We start from the raw sequence: 15,913 nt of genomic DNA on the forward strand, positions 1-15,913 counted from the left end.
ATGGGCCTAACAGACATACAGAACATTCCACCCAATAGCATCAGAATACACATTCTTCTCAAGCACACACAGAAAATTCTTCAGTATGATGTTAGTCCACAAAACAAACTTTACCAAATTTAAGAGAATTGCAACCACACCAAGCATCTTTTCAGATCACAGCAACAATAAAATAGAAATCAATCACGGGAGAAATAGTGAGACACAACTAGGTGGAAATTAAACAACATGCTCCTAAACAACCAAAGGATCTCAAAAGAAATTTTTAAAAAAAGAGTAAAAAAAAATACCTCAACACAAAAATGGAAACACAATGTATCAAAGCTTATGGGATTCAGCAGAAACAGTCTTACGAAAAACATATATAATGTATAAAATGGTAAATGCTTGCATTTAAGAATAATCCAGATAAACAATCAAATATTACACCTCAAGGAACTAGAGAAAGAAGAAGTAAGCCTAAAGTTAGTGTAAGGAAGAATATAACAAAGATCAAAGCAGAAATAAATGAAGTAGACTATAAAAACAATAGAAAACAACACACAAGACTAAGAGATGGTTTTTTGGTTTTTGTTTTTTGAGATGGAGTCTCGCTCTGTCACCCAGGCTGCAGTGCAGTGTGCGATCTCTGCTCACTGCAACCTCCGCCTCCCGGGTTCAAGTGATTCTCCTGCATCAGCCTCCTGAGTAGCTGGGACTACAGGCACGTGCCACCACACCTGGCTAACTTTCTGTATTTTTTAGTAGAGACAGGGTTTCACCGTGTTAGCCAGGATGGTCTTGATCTCCTGACCTCGTGATCTGCCTACCTCAGCCTCCCAAAGTGCTGGGATTACAGGCGTAAGCCACTGTGCCTGGCCTAAGAGATGGTTTTTTAAAAAGATACATAATTTCAGCAGACTAAGGAAATCACTAGACTAACCAGGAAAAAAAGAAAAATTCAATTACATAAGATAAGAAATGAAAAAGACATTGTAACCAATGCTACAGAAATACTAAAAATCGTAAGAAACTATTATGAACAAACATATGCCAACAAATGGGATAATCTAGAAGAAATGAACAAATTCCTAGACAAATACAACCTACCAAGACCAAGTCAAGAAAAAATAGAAAATGTGAACAGATAAATAATGGCTAAGAAGATCAAATTAGTAATAATAAAAACATTTCATAAAAGAAAATTTCAAGACCAGAGAGTTTTACCACTGAATTTTTCCAAATATTTAAAGAAGAACTAACACCAGAACTAATGTCTTCTCAAACTCATCCAAAAAATCAAAGCAGAGAGACAACTTTCAAATTCACTTTATGAGGCCAGCATTACCCTGATACAAAATCCAGACAAGAACACTAGGAGAAAGGAAAAGGACAGACAATATCCCTGATGAATGCATATGCAAAAATTCTCAACCAAATATTAGCAAACTGAATTCATGAAAACATTAAAAGAATTATTCACCATCATTAGGAGGAGGTTCCAAGATGGCCAAATAGGAACAGCTCCAGTCTACAGCTCCCAGTGTGAGCAATGCAGAAGACGGGTGATTTCTGCATTTCCAACTGAGGTACCGGGATCATCTCACTGGGGCTTTTCCAATAGTGGGTGTAGACCACAGAGCGTGAGCCGAAGCAGGGCAGGGCATCACCTCACCTGGGAAGCACAAGAGTTCGGGGAATTCCCTTTCCTAGCCAAGGGAAGCCATGACAGACGGTACCTGGAAAATCGGGTCACTCACACCCTAATACTGCATTTTTCCAACAGTCTTAGCAAATGGCACACCAGGAGATTATATCCCTCACCTGACTGGGAGGGCCCCCACCCACAGACCCTAGCTCACTGCTAGCACAGCAGTCTGAGATCGATCTGCAAGGTGGCAGCGAGGCTGGGAGAGGGGCGCTCGCCACTGCTAAGGCTTGACTAGGTAAAGGAAGCGGCCAGGAAGCTTGAACTGGGTGGAGCCCACCGCAGCTCAAGGAGGCCTGCCTGCCTCTGCAGACTCCACCTCCAGGGGCAGGGCATAGCTGAACAAAAGGCAGCAGAAACTTCTGCAGACTTAAACGTCCCTGTCTGACAGCTTTGAAGAGAGTAGTGGTTCTCCCAGCATGGAGTTTGCGACCTGAGAACGGACAGACTGCCTCCTCAAGTGGGTCCCTGATCCCTGAGTAGCCTAACTGGGAGGCACCTCCCAGTAGGGGCAGACTGACATCTCATACGGCTGGGTGCCCCTCTGAGACGAAGCTTCCAAAGAAACGATCAGGCAGCAACATTTGCTGTTCCGCAGTATCTGCTGTTCTGCAGCCTCCACTGGTGATACCCAGGCAAACAGGGTCTGGAGTGGACCTCCAGCAAACTCCAACAGACCTGCAGCTGAGGGTCCTGACTGTTAGAAGGAAAACTAACAAACAGAAAGGAATAGCATCAACATCAAAAAAAAGGACATCCACACCAAAACCCCATCTGTATGTCACCATCATCAAAGAACAAGGCAGATAAAACCACAAAGATGGGGAGAAACCAGAGCAGAAAAGCTGAAAATTCTAAAAATCAGAGCGCCTCTTCTCCTCCAAAGGAACACAGCTCCTCGCCAGAAACAGAACAAAGCTGGATGGGGAATGACTTTGACGAGTTGAGAGAAGAAGGCTTCAAATGATCGGTACTAACAAACTTCTCCGAGCTAAAGGAGGATGTTTGAACCCATCGCAAAGAAGCTACAAACCTTGAAAAAAGATTATACGAATGGCTAACTAGAATAAACAGGGTAGAAGAGACCGTAAATGACCTGATGGAGCTGAAAACCATGGTATGAGAACTACGTGACACATGCACAAGCTTCAGTAGCCGATTTGATCAAGTGGAAGAAAGGGTATCAGTGATTGAAGATCAAATGAATGAAATGAAGCGAGAAAAGAAGTTTAGAGAAAAAAGATTAAAAAGAAACGAACAAAGCCTCCAAGAAATATGGGACTATGTGAAAAGACCAAATCTACATCTGATTGGTGTACCTGAAAGTGATGGGGAGAATGGAACCAAGTTGGAAAACGAGTTCAGGATATCATCCAGGAGAATTCCCCAACCTAGCAAGGCAGGCCAACATTCAAATACAGGAAATACAGAGAATGCCACAAAGATACTCTTCGAGAAGAGCAACTCCAAGACACATAATTGTCAGATTCACCAAAGTTGAAATGAAGGAAAAGAATGTTAAGGGCAGCCAGAGAGAAAGGCCGGGTTACCCACAAAGGAAAGCCCATCAGACTAACAGCAGATATCTTGGCAGAAACTCTACAAGCCAGAAGAGAGTAGGGGCCAATATTCAACATTCTTTTTTTTTTTTTTTTTAAATTTTGGGATGCAGTTTCACTCTGTCACCCAGACTGGAGTGCAGTGGTGTAATCTCGGCTCACTGCAAACTCCGCCTCCCGGGTTCATGCCATTCTCCTGCCTCAGCCTCCCAAGTAGGTAGGACTACAGGCACCTGCTACCGCACCTGGCTAATTTTTTTGTATTTTTAGTAAAGACGGGGTTTCACCATGGTATTGATGACCTGACCTCGTGATCTGCCCACCTTGATCTCCCAAAGTGCTGGGATTACAGGCGTGAGACACCCCATCTGGCTCAACATTCTTAAAGAAAAGAATTTTCAACCCAAAATTTCCTATCCAGCCAAACTAAGTTTCATAAGTGAAGGAGAAATACAATCCTTTTTTTTTTTTTTTTTTTTTGTACCTTTTTTTTTTTTTTTTATTATACTTTAAGTTCTAGGGTACATGTGCATGACGTTTATATCATGTATAACTCCCCAATGCAATCCCTCCCTCCTCCCCCCTCCCCATGATAGGCCCCAGTGTGTGATGTTCCCCTTCCCGAGTCCAAGTGATCTCATTGTTCAGTTCCCACCTATGAGTGAGAACATGCGGTGTTTGGTTTTCTTTCTTGTGATAGTTTGCTAAGAATGATGGTTTCCAGCTGCATCCATGTCCCTACAAAGGACGCAAACTCATCCTTTTTGATGGCTGCATAGTATTCCATGGTGTATATGTGCCACATTTTCTTAATCCAGTCTGTCACAGATGGACATTTGGGTTGATTCCAAGTCTTTGCTATTGTGAATAGTGCCGCAATAAACAAACGTGTGCATGTGTCTTTGTAGTAGAGTAATTTATAATCCTTAGGTATATACCCAGTAGTGGGATGGCTGGGTCATATGGTACATCTAGTTCTAGATCCTTGAGGAATCGCCATACTGTTTTCCATAATGGTTGAACTAGTTTACAATCCCACCAACAGTGTAAAAGTGTTCCTATTCTCCACATCCTCTCCAACACTGTTGTTTCCTGACTTCTTAATGATTGCCATTCTAACTGGTGTGAGATGCTATCTCATTGTGGTTTTGATTTGCAGAGAAATACAATCCTTTACAGACAAGCAAATGCTGAGAGATTTTGTCACCACCAGGCCTGCCTTACAAGAGCTCCTGAAGGAAGCACTAAACATGGAAAGGAACAACTTTACCAACCACTGCAAAAACATGCCAAATTGCAAAGACCATCGATGCTAGGAAGAAACTGCATCAACTAACGAGCAAAAGAACCAGCTAATATCATAATGACAGGACCAAATTAACACATAACAATATTAACCTTAAATGCAAATGGACTAAATGCTCCAATTAAAAGACACAGACTGACAAATTGGATAAAGGGTCAAGACCCATCAATGCGCTGCATTCAGGAGACCCATCTCACGTCCAGAGACACACACAGGCTCAAAATAAAGGGATAGAGGAAGATCTACCAAGCAAATGGAAAACAAAAAAAAAGCAGGGGCTGCAATCCTAGTCTCTGATAAAACAGACTTTAAACCAACAAAGATCTAAAGAGACAAAGAAGGCCATTACATAATGATAAAGGGATCAATTCAACAGGAAGAGCTAACTATATATGCACCCAATACAGGAGCACCCAGATTCATAAAGCAAGTCCTTAAGAGACCTACAAAGAGGCTTAGACTCCCATACAATAATAATGGGAGACTTCAACACCCCACTGTCAACATTAGACAGATCAATGAGATAGAAAGTTAACAAGGATATCTAGGAATTGAACTCAGCTCTGCACCAAGCAGACTTAATAGACATCTACCGAACTCTCTACCCTAAATCAACAGAATATACATTCTTCTCAGCACCACATTGCACTTATTCCAAAAGTGACCACATAGTTGGAAGTAAAGCACTCCTCAGCAAATGTAAAAGAACAGAAATTATAACAAACTGTCTCTCAGACCACAGTGCGATCAAACTAGAACTCAGGATTAAGAAACTCACTCAAAACCGCTCAACTATATGGAAACTGAACAACCTGCTCCTGAGTGAGTACTGGGTACATAACGAAATGAAGGCAGAAATAAAGATGTTCTTTGAAACCAATGAGAACAAAGACACAACATACCAGAATCTCTGGGACACATTCAAAGCAGTGTGTACAGGGAAATTTATAGCACTAAATGCCCACAAGAGAAAGTAGGAAAGATCTAAAATTGACAACCTAACATCACAATTAAAAGAACTAGAGAAACAAGAGCAAACACATTCAAAAACTAGCAGAAGGCAAGAAATAACTAAGATCAGAGCAGAACTGAAGGAGATAGAGACACAAAAAACCCTTCAAAAAATCAATGAGTCCAGGAGCTGGTTTTTTGAAATGATCAACAAAATTGATAGACCACTAGCAAGACTAGTAAAGAAAAAAAGAGAGAAGAATCAAATAGACGCAATAAAAAATGATAAAGGGGATATCACCACCGACCCCACAGAAATACAAACTACCATCAGAGAATACTATAAACACCTCTACACAAATCAACTAGAAAACCTAGAAGAAATGGATAATTTCCTGGACACTTACACTCTCCCAAGACTAAACCAGGAAGAAGTTGAATCCCTGAATAGACCAATAACAGGCTCTGAAATTGAGGCAATAATTAATAGCCTACCAACCAAAAAAAGTCCAGGACCTGATGGATTCACAGCCAAATTCTACCAGAGGTACAAACAGGAGCTGGTACCATTCCTTCTGAAACTATTCCAATCAATAGAAAAAGAGGGAATCCTCCCTAACTCATTTTATGAGGCCAGCATCTTCCTGATACCAAAGCCTGGCAGAGACACAACAAAAAAAGAGAATTTTAGACCAATATCCCTGATGAACATCGATGCAGAATCCTCAATAAAATACTGGCAAACCGAATCCAGCAGCACATCCAAAAGCTTATCCACCACGATCAAGTTGGCTTCATCCCTGGGATGCAAGGCTGGTTCAACATACACAAATCAATAAATGTAATCCATCACATAAACAGCACCAAAGACAAAAACCACATGATTATCTCAATAGATGCAGAAAAGGCCTTTGACAAAATTTTACAGCTCTTCATGCTAACAACTCTCAATAAACTAGGTATTGATGGGATGTATTTCAAAACAATAAGAGCTATTTATGACAAACCCACAGCCAATACATACTGAATGGGCAAAAACTGGAAGCATTCCCTTTGAAAACAGGGAAATAGCCCTGTTAGGAAAGATTAGCGAATGCCATAGTAACTGGGCATATAGCACAAGGGAATGCTGTTTTCTGTCATTTTCTAGGAGCAAAAAGCCTCTCTCAATAATCATTTCTCTACCCTTCCTCTGGGAAACACGTGGTATTTCTAGGGCAATAGCGCCACCTAGTGGAACAGGAAGCCTTTCCATGAGACACGTTGTCGATCCATTGCTGTAACACTCTAGCCTTCCAGTTCTCCTCCCTTTTTGCACCCCTATACCAGAGACCAGGCTTTATGCCACTTCTGTGAATGGGAAAACTCCGCCTTCAACAATTAGAAGTAAAATGTCCTCCAAAGCCAAATTTTAGTTCTGATACTGCCCTATCAGTAGGAAAACCGCCATTAGGTCCCTACGTTCTTTTAAGGCACCCATTCTGCCCCCAGTTAAAACAGTACTTAATTAGCAAGGAGATTTTAAGTCCAGAAGTTAACCAGAACCATTCTCTAAAGGTAAACCATTCTCTAAATACCTGAGACTGGGTAATTTAGAAAGAGAAGAGGTTTATTTAGCTCATGGTTCTGCAGGCTTGGAAGTTCAATGACATGGCCACCCTGGCTTCTGGTGAAGGTGTCATAACATGGCAGAAAAGGTCAAAGGAGAAGAGAACAGGTACAAAGAGAGAAAACCTGAAGAGCATCCGGGCTTTATAACAACCAACTCTTATGGGAACTAATCCATTCTTGTGAGAACTAATCCAGTGTTGCTAGAGTGAGAATGCAAAGCCATTTCATGAGGGATCCACCCCCAAAACCCAAACACTTCCCACTAGGTCCCACAGCCCAACATCACCACATAGGGGATCAAATTTCAACATGAGTTTTGGTGGAGACAAACAAACCACATCCAAACCATATCCACCTTATACAAAAATTAACTCAGGATGGATCACAGAAATGTAAAATATATGTAATATTTATATTATTAATATTATACATATTACATATATATGTAAAACTATATGAAACTTTTAGAAAAAAATGAGAAAATTTTGGGGATTTAGAGCTAAGTAAAGAGTTCTTAGACTTACCACTAAATGTATGATCCATAAAAGGAAAAATTAATTAGTTGGACTTAATAAAATTTAAAAGTTTTGCTTGGGGAAAGGCTCTACTAAGGGCATAAAAATACAACCTATAGATCAGGAGAAAGTATTTTCATAACACCTGTTTGGCAAAAGGCTAGTATCTAGAACATATAAAGAATTCTCAAAATTCAACATTAAAAACATAAAATTAGAAAATGGGCAAAAGACATGAAACAGTTCACTAAAGAGAATATTCAAATGACGAATGCATGAGATTTTCAACATTATTAGCTACATTGAATTAAATGTAAATTAAAACCACAATGAAATGTTACTACATACCTAGGGAGTGGCTGAAATTAAAAGCTGACAGTATCAAATGCTGGCGAGGATGCACAAAAACTGGATCATTCATACACCACTGATGGAAATACAAAATGTACATGGAAAATAAATTAGTTTGGCAGTTTCTTTTAAAATTAAACATGCAACTACCATATAGCCAGGCAATTGTACTCTTGGGCATTTATTCCAGAGAGATGAAAACATATTCACACAAAAATCTGTATGTGAATGTTTATAGTAACACTGTTCGCAATTGCAAAAAAAAAAAAAAAGTGGAAATAATCCAGATGTCCCCCAGCAGGTAAATGTTTAAACAAACTGTGATACATCCATGCCATGGAATACTGCTCAACAGTGGAAAAGAACAACCTGGATGAATCTCCAGATAATTTTTTGAGTGAAAAAAAATCCCAAAAGTTCTATACTGTATGATTCCATTTAAATAGGAAGTCAGGGTGGAAAGACATGGGTGTGGATATAAAATGGCAACATGAGGGAACCTTGTTCTTTATCTTGACCTTATCAATGTTAATATCCTTGTGTGATATTGTAGTATGGTTTTGCAAGATGTTACCAGTGGAGATAATTGGGTAAAGTGACAGAGGATCTCTTATTTCTAAAAATTTAAGAAGTAAGCCAGATACAAAGAAATATGATGTAAAGAAAACCTCATTCACGAGTTCATGTCCTTTGCAGAGACATGGATGAAGCTGGAAACCATCATTCTCAGTAAACTAACACAGGGACAGAAAACCAAACACTGCATGTTCTCACTCATAAGTGGTAGCTGAACAATGAGAACACATGGACACAGGGAGGGGAACATCACACATGGGCGCCTGTCATGGGGTGGGGTGGGCAAGGGGAGGGAGAGCGTTAGGACAAATACCTAATGCATGAAGGGCTTAAAACCTAGATGACGGGTTGATGGGTGCAGCAAACCACCGTGGCACATGTATACCTATGTAACAAACATGCATGTTCTGCACATGTATCCCAGAACTTAAAGTAAAATTTTAAAAAAAGAAGAAAAAGAAATACAAGAAAACCTCCTTCACAATCTGGCGCTTCTAGTCTTCCTTTTATTTAAAAGAGTTGATTCTCAATTCTGGATGTTGTAACTCCCACAGTAGACTTTTGGTGATGTCAGGAGACATGTTTGATGGTCACGATGGAAAGAGTGCTGCTGCATCTAGTGGGTAGAGGCCACGAATGCTGCCAAACATCCTCAAACGCACAGAACAGCCCCCATAACGAAGAAGTATCAAGACAAACATGTCAATAGTGCTGAGGTTGAGAACCCCTGATTTACAACATTAATATCTTTCACTCTGTCCCTCCCAAATGAGGAATCTCACTGATTATTAGTAATTTCAGGACAGGAACTAAGTGAAATAAATGACTAAGTGAAAGGAAGTAACTAAATGTTTTTCTCCTGAGGGATAAGGGCTAAAATTACCAAAAATGAAAATAAATCAAAATTGATTCAACCAAACTTGATTTTCACTGTACATGTAGCAATACTAGATGTTATGAAAAACAACAAATATAACACACATGCTGCCCCAAAAAGCTTGATATTCTTGAGAGAGTAAGACACATATACTTAGAAAAGTAATAACAGTAAGGCAAAATATAAGTAAAAATGCTTAATATGTAAATAAGAATAATTGAGAATAACAAACTTGAGTTGCCGTTAAACAACAGATTTAAGAAGAAAAGAATTTTAGAATTGAAAGCAATTAACAATATCTCATTTAACTATTGATTTTGTAGGTGAAATCGCTGAAACACAGACTAACTTATCCAAATTATGAAAGCAAATTACTGACACCAGAACTCTAGTCTCTTGATTCCTGATCCTTTGTTGCTGCTTCCTGTATAACACACTGCCTTTGTAATTGCTGGAAAGAGACATAAACAGAGAAGGCCCTATATGACTATCAGTGGAATGTCCATCATCTCTTCATCATCATTATCCTGTAGCAATGCTAGACGTTGTGAATACTAGATGCGGATTCTCAATCTTAGATATTGTTGACCCCACGGTGGATTGGACATTTGTTGATGTCTGGAGACATTTTTGATTGTCCATCATCATCACAGCTGACATTTGAGTGTTCAGTAAACATACTGGTGAAGGTCTCACATTATGAAATATCAGAAAGTAAGATCGGAAAGGAAAGCAGCTCAAGAAGAAAAGATAAGACTCAACAGAATAATAACAGTCTCAATCTAAATGTTGTAGGTGTTAAATGACAAAAGCAAGTGCTACAGAAATTTCAAAGATGGTCAGATTCCAATGGCTTAAGGGTAGTTAGGCATGGCTTGGTAGAAGAGGTGAGTTGGAGCTGAGAATTCAATAGCTCCATGGGATTCGGAAGGAGACGAGAGGACAATCTAGATAAAGAAGGCAGTATAGGGCACAGAGTTAAATAAGCCAAGTGGCTTTCAGGACAGCAAAGTAACAAAACTAGCTAGAATAGAGGACTTGAGTAGAGGGGAAATAAGACTGAAAAGGCAGGATGGCTCCAAGTTGTGCAGGAACCCAGAGAAACTGAATTTACTCTGGCAAACATAAATCACTGCAAGGGCTTAAGCAAAATAACTTGTTTAAAGTTTTAGGAAGATTCATCTGGCAATTATGTAGGATGGATTGAGCCAAAAGAGATATAAGGGAAGGCAGGGAGCTATTCATCTAATAAGAATAAGAATGAATAACAATACTATACAGTATCTATAATGTATTTAGTTATTATTACCTGGTAGACACTGTGCTAACATGCACTTTTTAATTTAATTCTCACCACAACGCCATAAAATAAATTGAATTAGTGAAACTTTTTTACCCTCCACTCTCACATACCACTCAACACAACACTTGTGACACGACATGTGTGGGAGTTATTTCCCCACACACCAAGCAATCAACTGTGCAGTGGACATCAGCTGGGTGTCTTCTAGTTCCATTGTGATTCTATCTACTTCGAAATAGGGTCAGATCCCACAGGTTGAGGGCTCAAGCCCACAAGAAATCCCCCCGCTTCAGATGCCAGTCACAAGTAGTAGATTGTCACCCATACTTCTGACCGACCAGCAATAAATTGGGGGCCCCCACAACGGCCTCCTTGGATTCAATTAACTTGCTAGCAGTTCACAGAACTCAGGGAAACACTCTACTTACATCAACTCATTAATTATGGAGGATACTACAAAGGATACAGATGAACAGCTAGCTGGAAGAGGTACCTAGGGCAAGCATGTGAGAGAGAGAGGGTATGAAGCTTCCATGCCCTCTCTGGGCATGCCACCCTCAAGGAACCTCTACATGTTCAACTATTCGGAAGCTCCCCACAAGCTACCCTTTTAACTTTTTATGGAAACTTTATTGCATAGGCATGATTGATTACATTGGTCATTGGTGATCAACTCAGTCTGCAGCCTCTCTCCCCTCCCTGGTGACCGGGACATAGGGCTGAAAGTTCCAACCAATTCTAATCATGCCTTGGTCTTTCTGGTGACCAGCCCCTACTCTGCAACCAGTCATCTCCCTAGCATTCAAAAGCTACTCTTTTCATTTAGGAGATTTCAAAGGTGAGATTTCTAGCCTAGGTGAGATGTCGCCCAGGCTAGAGTGCAGTGGTGTGATCATAGCTCACTACAGCCTCTATCTCCCATGCTCAAGCATATTATCCCCATTTTATAAGTGAGAAAATTTAGTCAAAGAGAGGCTAAGTAACTTGTCCTTATCACAAACGAGGGAGTAGAGAAGGCAGAATTTGTGCCTAGATAATGTGACACCATAATATGAGCTTATATTCTTAACTATGCCATGTAAACAAAGTATGGGAGGCCATTGTTTGGACTAGCCTCCTGCACTAGGTCCCAAGAGACCAAACAAACCAGAATGCAGTCATTCATATAGGTGCCACATAATCAAACTGACATCTGAAACAGGCCAGTTTTCCAAACACAGAAGAATCGTAGCAGCCAATCAGGAGTACAGTTTACCTAAGCTAGCATGATGAGGATGTTCCCTGTTTTAACACTATAAGGAAAGAAATTTTGAACCGACCAATCTGCTTTTTGCTCCATTTCTGCTTTCTTCTTCCCTTTTCTGCCTATGAAGCCAAACTCTTCTGCTCACTTCATCTGAACACTCATTCTATTTTATAAAATGAGGTGTTGTTTGATTCTGGAATCACAAGAGTGAGCCAATTTGAATCTGAAGCTAAATTTGCTGTAATTGTATCTTTTGATAACCTCCCATATTATTAAATGTGTTACTGAAAGAATCCAAGAATGAAATAATTAGGACTCAAATAGTAATTAGTAGCAAAAAGGGAATGGAAAGGAGAGTAATAAAGCTTAATAATGTAATGTTTATTAGAAAAATGAGGATGAGAAAAAGTAAAAAATGATTAAAAGTGTTGGGAGTGATCAATATCACAGACACAAACAGGGGAATCACATGGTGAATCCAGAGGGGAAAGATAAGTAATAAAAATTTCAGATATTTGGGAGGCCGAGGCAGGCAGATCATGAGGTCAGGAGATCGAGACCATCCTTGCTAACACAGTGAAACCCTGTCTCTACTAAAAATACAAAAAAATTAGCCAGGCGTGGTGGCGGGCACCTATAGTACCAGCTACTCAGGAGGCTGAAGCAGGAGAATGGCGTGAACCCGGGAGGCGGAGCTTGCAGTGAGCGGAGATCGCGCCACTGCACTCCAGCCTGGGCGACAGAGCAAGACTCTGTCTCAAAAAAAAAAAAAAATTCAGATATGTTGCATTCGGGAAGATGAAAAGACATCTATGTAGAGACGCTAGAATACAGCTAAGGTAGATATTAGAAACTCAGGAGAAAGGTAAGGACTAGAAATACAGATTTTGAAATTACTCCATATAAAATGGATAGTAGAAGCAACAAAACCATTAAGCTCTCCAAGATTTAAAAAAACAAAAACAGAAACAGAAAGGATCAACACTTGGGGTACAGCAATAGTTGAGAGGCAGAAGAGAGCTGGGAGGAGAGCCAGCACAAGGTACCCTCAGAGTTGCATGAATGAGAGTTGCAGGAGAGGGCAGTGAACACACTTGGTACCACACAGGCTGCCTTCTTTCATTCTGTACTTGCTCCCTGGAAGACCTTGTTCTTGCCCTTTACTTAAACCACATCCACCTATATGCAAATGAGTCATACATCCATATCACTAGGCCATATGTTTCATCTAAGCTCCATGCTCATGCTCAGTCCTCATTCTTTTTTACTTCTTCAAAGTAGGTTAATAACTTGTCCTTATCACAAACAGGGAGTAGAGGAGGCAGATTTTGTGCCTAGATAATATGACACCATAATACGAGCTTATATTCTACCTACTTTTATCTCCACCTGGAGGCCCCCAGGGTATCTCAAATTCTACATGCCCAAAATCTAACTCTGTCTCTCAAAACACGGTTTTCTTCCTGTGTTCCCTATCTCAGAAAACAGAATCCAGTTGCGCAAACAGGAATCCTATGAATAATCCATGACCTGCCTCTCTTTCACATCCCAATCCCAGTCAATCCATTTCAAGTCATCATGAGTTTTAGCAACAAACTATCTCTATCCCCTTCTTGAAATCTCTGGCTATCATCCTCCTAGCCTAAGCTACCACAGTCTTCCACCTGGAATAATGTAACTGTCTCCCACTTGGACTTCACATATAATCTTCCCCTCTTCAAATCCATTCTCCTCAGTGCTGCCAACAGATAATTTCAAATGCAAATCTGAATATATAGCCCTTATCTGATGAAGTCAAGCCCCAACCCTGCTTAAAATACTTCAGTTTCTAGAGCTCTTATCAAATCTCTTGCCTTGGCTGGCCTGCAGGACCTGCACAATTTGACCCTTGTCTATCTCTCAGTCTCAGCTCTACTATTATTTTCTTTGCTGGTCTTTATGTTTCTTGACTCTTCCATTCTCATAGACCTTTGAGTATGCTATTCCCGCTACCTAGCAAACTCCTTTCACCCTCTTCACTTCCCTCCACGTCCTTTCACCTACTTATCCTTCAGTGCTTGGTTCAGTGACACTGTGCCAAATCTCCCTATTATTAAATGTTCTCATTGGACCATTTGCCTCTCCTTAGCATTGAATACAACTGTAATTTTATAATACAGTTGCCCCTTGAACAACACAAGTTTGAACTCACAGGTTCACTTATCTGTGAATTTTTTCAACAAAAGGCAATGGAAAATACAGTATTTGAGAAATGTGAAACCTGGGTATACAGAGGGCCAACTTCTCATATAAGTGGGTTCTGTGGATCTAACTTGAGGACTTAAGTATGCATGGATTTTTGGCATATGCAGGGGCCCTGAAACCAATACCCAGATTACACTGACGGACAACTGTGATTTGTGATGATTTGATCAGTGTCAATTTCTCCTATCAGACCAAAATCTCCATAAGGGCAGAAATTTTGTCTTTTTATTCACTATCAAATCACCAAGACACATAGCACAGTACTTACCACGGGGGTTCATTAAATATTTGCAGAATTGATTATCAAATACTTTTTTTTTTTTTTTTTTTTGAGACGGAGTCTTGCTCTGCCGCCCAGGCTGGAGTGCAGTGGCCGGCTCTCAGCTCACTGCAAGCTCCGCCTCCCGGGTTCACGCCATTCTCCTGTCTCAGCCTCCCGAGTAGCTGGGACTACAGGCGCCCGCCTCGTCGCCCGGCTAGTTTTTTGTATTTTTTAGTAGAGACGGGGTTTCACCGTATTAGCCAGGGTGGTCTCGATCTCCTGACCTCGTGATCCGCCCGTCTCGGCCTCCCAAAGTGCTGGGATTACAGGCTTGAGCCACCGCGCCCGGCCTCAAATACTTTTAAGAAGTAAAAAAGAATGAGGGCTGAGCAAGACAACTGGAGCTGACTATCAAGATCACTGGCTGCCGGGCGCGGTGGCTCAAGCCTGTAATCCCAGCACTTTGGGAGGCCGAGATGGGCGGATCACGAGGTCAGGAGATCGAGACCATCCTGGCTAACACGGTGAAACCCCATCTCTACTAAAAAATACAAAAAAAATCTAGCCGGGCGAGGTGGCAGGTGCCTGTAGTCCCAGCTACTCGGGAGGCTGAGGCAGGAGAATGGCGGGAACCCGGGAGGCGGAGCTTGCAGTGAGCTGAGATCCGGCCACTGCACTCCAGCCTGGGCGACAGAGCGAGACGCCGTCTCAAAAAAAAAAAAAAAAAAAAAGTCACTGGTGACCTTTGAAAGTACAGTCTGTGGCCGGGCGCGGTGGCTCAAGCCTGTAATCCCAGCACTTTGGGAGGCCGAGACGGGCGGATCACGAGGTCAGGAGATCGAGACCATCCTGGCTAACATGGTGAAACCCCGTCTCTACTAAAAAATACAAAAAACTAGCCGGGCGACATGGCGGGCGCCTGTAGTCCCAGCTGCTTGGGAGGCTGAGGCAGGAGAATGGCGTAAACCCAGGAGGCGGAGCTTGCAGTGAGCTGAGACCCGGCCACTGCACTCCAGCCTGGGCGGCAGAGCGAGACTCCGTCTCAAAAAAAAAAAAAAAAAAAAAACAAAAGAAAGTACAGTCTGAATATACTGATGAGGGTAGAATCCAGAATGCAGGGACTTAAGGAGCAACTGAGCAAAGAAAACAGGAGAAAGAGAATGGGCAAAAAGGCTGACAGAAGGGAGCAGCAGTGTCAAGGGAAAGCTGGTTATTTTCATGTTATTATTCTTTATGCCGTTATTGTTCTGCCTCCAATACTGAGAAGACTTAAACAGAGAAGAATTGAAAATATTAGAGACAGGATGTAATCAGTCAGATAAGGGAGGACTATAGCTGAAGAAGTTTGTCTGAAAATGTCAACAAAGAGGTGAGGTAAGCAAAGATATCATAAAGGAGTGCTTCACTTGGCCGGGCGCGGTGGCT

General features: G+C 41.1%; 1 protein-coding gene across 3 annotated transcripts in view; it reads right to left on the reverse strand.

The window, feature by feature from the left end:
- The window catches only part of PATE2 (prostate and testis expressed 2), a 100,167-nt gene extending 91,866 nt beyond the window's left edge, over nt 1-8,301 (reverse strand). For 2 of the 3 annotated variants that reach the window (XM_033205305.1, XM_033205304.1), the window contains exon 1: nt 7,978-8,301. The gene's annotated coding sequence lies outside the window, so the exon portion shown is untranslated. The remainder of the gene's footprint in view (nt 1-7,977) is intronic. The other variant, XM_033205303.1, reaches the window with a different exon arrangement.
- Between the last annotated feature and the right edge of the window lie 7,612 nt (nt 8,302-15,913).

This window comes from Trachypithecus francoisi, unplaced genomic scaffold (genome assembly GCF_009764315.1).
Source record: "Trachypithecus francoisi isolate TF-2019V2 unplaced genomic scaffold, Tfra_2.0 Lachesis_group8, whole genome shotgun sequence".
Taxonomy (NCBI): Eukaryota; Metazoa; Chordata; class Mammalia; order Primates; family Cercopithecidae; genus Trachypithecus; species Trachypithecus francoisi.